This window comes from Mus caroli, chromosome 8 (assembly GCF_900094665.2).
Source record: "Mus caroli chromosome 8, CAROLI_EIJ_v1.1, whole genome shotgun sequence".
In the NCBI taxonomy this organism is placed as follows: domain Eukaryota; kingdom Metazoa; phylum Chordata; class Mammalia; order Rodentia; family Muridae; genus Mus; species Mus caroli.
This window is the reverse complement of record NC_034577.1, coordinates 69,364,917-69,371,373: the sequence shown is the minus strand read 5'-3', so window position 1 is coordinate 69,371,373 and position 6,457 is coordinate 69,364,917. Positions and strand designations below refer to the sequence as shown.

General features: G+C 43.4%; 1 long non-coding RNA gene across 3 annotated transcripts; it reads left to right on the top strand.

Moving 5' to 3' along the window:
- Positions 1 to 1,324: 1,324 nt before the first annotated feature.
- Positions 1,325 to 6,213, top strand: LOC110300747. 3 transcript variants are annotated; one of them, XR_003837427.1, is made up of 4 exons: positions 1,325 to 1,365; positions 4,477 to 4,632; positions 4,762 to 4,830; positions 5,802 to 6,213. It is a non-coding gene; the product is annotated as an uncharacterized LOC110300747 (long non-coding RNA). The 3 variants fall into 3 exon arrangements; XR_002378617.1 differs by lacking the exon at positions 5,802 to 6,213 and adding an exon at positions 5,005 to 5,089; XR_002378618.2 differs by lacking the exon at positions 4,762 to 4,830.
- The last annotated feature ends 244 nt before the right edge of the window (positions 6,214 to 6,457 follow it).

The following is a 6,457-nucleotide window of genomic DNA, read 5'->3' as shown; positions in this document are numbered from 1 at the left end:
TAAAAGTGTCTCCTTTTTTCCTTCTTTACAGTGTTGGGCTTTGAACAGAGGGCCTCCCGTAAACACTGCAGCAACCAGTGATTCATATCCCAAACTTCAGATGAGGAAAATATCCTAAATTTAAGACTGTGGTAATGTTTGTGCGACAGTGACTACAATAAAAATGATTGGCAAGTACATTTGGGATTAGTCCTATGATGCTCAACTGCCCAACACGTGCGTGAGTCTATTGGTTACTTTTCTTACTGTGATCAAATACCTGACAAGAAACAACTCAAGAGAGGTTTATGCAGCTCACAGTCTGACAGGACACAATTCACTCTGCCCAGAAGCTGTGGTAGCCTGAGTGTAAGATGGCTGCTTACACTCCCTCAGCCATCAGGGAACCAAAGATGACAGAATGTGGGGCAAGACAAGGAGATCTCAAACCACACCCCCCCATGACTTTAGTTAGACTCCACCAATGAAAAGTTCCAGTACATTCCCCAGAAAGCATCACACCCGAACCTGTGGGAGACTTCTCACTAAGACTATTACAGCTAGTCAATGTGACCCAAATGAGGACAGAAGATACTATATCAATCTCTTTTGCCTCCTCTCCTCTTTCTTTGGCTGTGATATTTTACTGTTCTCTATTTGAACATGCTATCTAGCCAAGGGTGACCTTGAACTCCTGATCCTTCTCAGTGCTGGGTTTAAAGCCATGTGCCATCAGACCCAGTTTTATGTGGTTCTGGTGATAGAACACGGAACTTCGCGCGCAGTAACCAAGCACTCTACCAACTGATCCACATCCTCGGCTGACCAATGGCTCTGGATCACATACACAACCTGATGAAAACAAACAGGTCCTCCTTGATCCTGACCTCAAACCTCTGTCTCTTCCCAAGATGTTAAGGACCAGGGTTTTAGAAAAGACTTTACTGGGTCTTGTACCAATCCCTTGTGCCAAGATAAGATGCTGTGATGTGTAGTTAATGAACATGCATACTAGACAGTATGCAAGCCTTTCCTGGTCTTTACCTTATGGTTTTCGGTAGGGCTGGAGAACGCTGTTCTACATCAGAATGGATGCTACATAACAGAATGTAAAGCATTCCCAGCGGTACTGTGTGCACATTAGCCTCAGGGACACCGTCCATGCAGGCCTGAAAGCAACACGTCCAAAGGTGAACTCCTGTTGAGTAACCATGTTTGGAGTGGCTGAGAAAAAAGAGGCGTCCTAAGGGCTTATCTGATCTCGTGGATTTACAGATGCCAGACACGTGGTTGAGTTGCTCAGCTTTTCCCAAATGTCCCCACCCCACATCCAGAGCTCTGCCTTCTTTTGCAGAATCTCTTCAGGATGTGGGGCTGAAGGCACTGGTGAGTCACACACTCTCCTGCGGTCTGACTCCGTTGAATTCAATTTTGATAAAATTGCATGAAGGCACTGATCTCTCTCTCTCTCTCTCTCTCTCTCTCTCTCTCTCTCTCAACACTGACAAACGGCAAGGTTTTCACATGGTAAAAGCAATGTTCAGTGAGAAATATAAAAATCACTGCCCATTTTTGTGTTTGTCTCAAACAGTTAATAATTAAGGGACAGGCCCCAACATTCCAGTTAATTGCCTAAAAGGTTTTGTTCTTTTCCTTTGAGTTTACAGGGTTTGCAAACTGACAACACTCTAAGAAAAATTCTTTTAAGAATTTAAGTGTCAAGGACTTTAAGTAGAACACTCATTCAAAAATGGAATTTAAATTTCTCTATAGTAATTTTAGTTTCATAAAATTTTACATTTAAAAAGAATTCTATATAATTCTCATCTTACATGAAGTAAAACTAAGAACCAATGCACAAAAATTGCTTGTTTGAGTTCCTGGAACTAAATATTGGTACAAGTAGGGTTAGAGGAGCCCAGATCCTCTACAACAGTCATCATCTTCTCCAGGATTCAGGCAGTCAGAAGAGAGAAGGGTGGGGACTTGGCAGACTGAGAAGATCAGATAACATCTCTAGTCAGAATACCATGAGGAGGACTAACCTTCTCCCCACACAGAAAACACAGGCTTCCTGGCAGTTAAAAAAGAAACTGGGAAGCCTTCTCAACCCGCAGCTGTGGCCTAAGGACTGGGCACTGAAACCCAGAGCTTACTATCAACTCAGACAAGACCCAAATGTCAGTCTTAAGGAGTTGCAATTATATGTCTTAGTATTGCTCTTTTATATCAAAATAGTATCCGCAATTATATGCAGTTATATTTTATATACAGATGTATATTTACTCCTGCAGGGTCATGTAATGTATTAGAAATAAAGAATTCTAAGGAAGAGATATCACCACTCGTCTGCAGTGTTCCTTCCTGACTCTTTAGCTCTGCTAGAAAAATGCAAGGCTTCTGTCAGCCGAACTTGTCTCAACTGATTTGCTATTAGCTATTTCTGACATTGCGAATATGCATTTCTACAGACTACTTTCACAGGCCAAAGGGCAGCTGAGAGAGTTCCACAGCCTCTAGGAAGACAGGAGTTCTTAGTCTGAAAAAGGAAAATTGAGGTTGCTCATTAGGCGTAGGGCCTAACACTTAATGTTCTTCTTGGAAGAATTTCTCAGAAGCAGAAGAGAACCATTTAGGGAGATTCTTACAAGGCAAGTGGTGCTGGAGCAGGTGGCTGCAGTTTTCAGTGAAAGGCATACAGCCCACATTCCCCAGTCTCTATTGGATATGTTACTGAACATGCCTACAAAATAGGATGGGCCATAGAAACACTATAGGTTGTTGATAAAATTCAATGGCATAAATACATGATGGTCCCTAGCCTGTCACATGCATGGACTGCATCTTCCCATAACCAATAGCTCCCTTCTCCTCTTTCCTATTCCCTCTTCTCCACCCCCTTTTATAAAAAAGTAAGCATGTGTGTGTGTGTGTGTGTGTGTGTGTGTGTGTGTGTGCTCACGCGCTTGCTCGCGTGCACCACAGCACACATGTGAAAGTCAGAAGACAACTTTATGGAGGAAATTCTCTCCATCCACCTTTATGTGGGTTCTAGGGATTGAACTCAGGTCACCCGGCTTGAGCAGTAAGCACCTTTATCCACTGGGTCATCTTATAGTCTCAGTTCCTTTCTTTTTCTTAAGGAAATCAACTCAAAGTTCTGATTGCACTGCTGAAGAGAAAAGACATACCACAAGCAGGCCACTGGGACCGTCTGAACTATAGGAAGGGAACTTTGGTTCCCAGGGAGATGAGAAAGTCAGCTGCCCAGTGGTCAGGTCTCATTTTAGTCTGTGGTCCAACAGTGTCAGTGTCACCCGGACCATATAGTGTGGCTCTCTTGAGATGAACCCATAGACCCGGGGCCCTGCATCACTCCAGGTAATTCTTGTGCATGGTCAAGTCTGAGATCTGCCATACAAGAGATAACATTGACTATTATCATCAAATCTGAAAGAACAGCAAGGCTCTGACCCAGACCGAAATGTGATGCTCAAGGGCTCAAGTCAAAGAGACTTTAGGGAGGGGTGGAACAGTGAAAGCCTCTGGGAGAACATTCAGGAACCACAGAAGCATTATAAGTGTCACAACACTTCCATTCAGTCAGTCGACATGAACCCACACGCCATTCATTCATCTGCTAACTAGAAATGAGCCAGGGAGCTTATTAGAAATGGGCTAGGCAGGCTGATTCCCAAACAGGAAGGAAATCTGCTGTAAAAGCCTTAGGCTTTGGTGACAGCAAGAGAAAAGGGAGATGGGAAGACAGTATGTGACCAATCCTGGGAAGAAAGGAACACAGGAACAGAAGTGAGCAGTCCAAATCCCAGGAGGGTTAAGAAAAGAGAAGGGAAATCCAAGAGGTAGGCAAAGGGCCTGAGACATGCTCTGTCAAGTTCACACTGGCTGGAGGCCCAGCAGGGAACCTCCCTCTCAGAAGCTAACATCTGCCTTTCTTCACGTCTCTGAAGCACACTGGATGATCTGCTAGAGAGTGATTTCAGCATCACAAGGATTAGGACACAGGATGCTTACAAAGTTCAGTGACATGTGTAAACACTGGCCTAGCTACTTCTTTGAGGTTAGCAGGCCAGTGTCATTTTACTGGCAAATTCTGTCGCTTTAGTGAACCACTATAATTTATAAAGAGTATGTGAACTATCGATGTACAACTATGTATATTGTCAAGAATATTTGAGAAATATATATAATATATACTTGAAACAAGTCAAAATGTATTATACTATATATACTATGTATGTGTGATAGAGTTTATACCACTTATGTCTCTAAAACTGGAAGGTTTTCAGTTAAAATCTTAATGTCATGCCTTGGAGAGAACTTAACCTGCTGCTGATCCAACAGAATTCTATTTGTAGTTAAGACTGTTTGAACTCATTTCCAACTTAAATTCCTGTCAAGGATCTAGATCTGATCTGGACTTTAATCTATCAAATATCTGAAGTAAACTTAAGTCCTGTGTGTTCTTTTTCCTAGACCTGCTGTGTCAGTCTCATTTCTGCGGCTGTGAGAGAAGCATGACCAAAGGCAACTTAAAGAAGGGAGTTTATTTTGGCTTATGGTTCCAGAGCATCCAAGCCATAGAGCAGAGGCACAGAGGCAAGACACAGGCATGACGACAGGAGCAGAAAGGTGAGAGCTCACATCTTCAGGCACATAGCAGAAAGAGCAAAGTGGAAATAGGAGAGGTTTTTCCCTCTCAAAGCTTGCCCCCAGTAGTAACTTTCCTTAGCATGGTGACACCTCTGAAACTTCAAACAGGGATCAAGGATTCAAATACCAAAGCCTACAGAGGACATACACCTTAAAACCAGCATACCTACTAAGGCTGTAAGTTTGTTTCACATCCTTTGCCTACATCATATTCCTTTGGCTACCTTCCTCCCTATGTTTTATTGTGTACCTACTATGCACCCATCTCAGTGTGAGACCCTGTGATTTAAAGTCTTCCTTCAAGAGAATGCCAATGTCTGTCTGAAGCAAGACTCTCAACTCCCTTCCTAGGTTCTTCAACTTGATAGGAAATAAAAACTTGATAAAAAGATTGGCAAGGAAAACATGGTCTAAAAAAAGACACTCGAGAGACAGACAGAAGGCAAGTTCTGAGAATCCAGTAGGGGAATGATATGCTTTATGAGATGGGATAGAAAAAAATACAGAGAAAATCCACAATTAGAAATTTGAGCAAACTTCCTAGAACTGAGGTCATGTGTAAATGTGGTGCCTGAGCCACGAGAACTGAGCCACGTAGACATGCCATAGGGCCATTCCAGTTCAACACAGGATGCTACCAAGCTCTGGCTCCAGAGAGGAGTGCAAGAGGCAGAACACGAACAACCAGAGGAAAAGGAAGACACAGCGTGCTCAGCTGTTCAAGATACTGCTGCCTTGACCTCGGGGGGTGGGGGGGTGGGCAGCACCTCGAACTGGGAGCCAAAAGAAACCTTTCCTCCCTTAAGCTGTTCCCATCCGTGCACCAGGAGAAGAGACTAAGACCATAGCCAAGGCATTCAGATGCAAACAGTTAAGAGGACAACTGTAAGACACAAATGGAAAATAGGGCAACTCAGAGAGAATAGAAAGTCATGCAAGAAAGAGAGAACTAGGCTGTGTATGGTGCAGGCATAAGTAAAGCACAGGGGTGAGCACTGATACAGGGAGAGAGGGAGGAGGGGGAGAAGGAGGAGGAGGTGGGGGAGGAGGAGGGAGAGGAGAGGGAAGAGAGGGAGGAGGAGGAGGGGGAGGAGGAGGGAGAGGAGAGGGAGGAAGAGGAGGATTCTAAATGTCATTTTCCAATGTAGAATTTTTAAAACTGGAGGGGAGAGGTGAAGAAACAGAAACATTTGGATAAGATTCAGAAGTTCGGAAGAAAGCACAAAAGCGATGGAGTACTTCTGAAGCCAGAAGCTGGGAGGGGTGTGCAAAGCAATGCTATAATTACTGGATTTTGTTGCTAATTTCTAGAGCTTCTGGCTCTTAAATCTCTTCTTACTTAACATAAAAAAATTACACAATATATTTTTGATCACATTCTTCCTTTTCCCTCAACCCCTACAATCTCTCTCTTAAATCTTCTGGAAAGATACAATAATACTGAATAAAATAAATACAGAAGAGACAGAGGCTCCGTGCAATGATGAGCACCACAGGCAAGCAGGTAAGACACAGCATGCGAACTTGGGTGGTTTTGGCATCTTCTCCTGTGTAAACCTCAGCCCCCTCAACTCCTCATGCTTATGATGTCATTTACACAAGAGAGTTGCTACAAGGTTTAAATGACAAAGGCTAGGAACTGACTGGAAGTGCCCAGTAAGTTTCAGGCACAAGTCAACTCTTAGCATGACACAGGCCGTCAGTGCAGAACAAGCAATTTATCCAGTCTTGTCAAGCTTACAAGAGCTGCTGGGTGAGAAGGACAAAACACAAGAAGCAGAATACAGAATAGATGATCTAACTA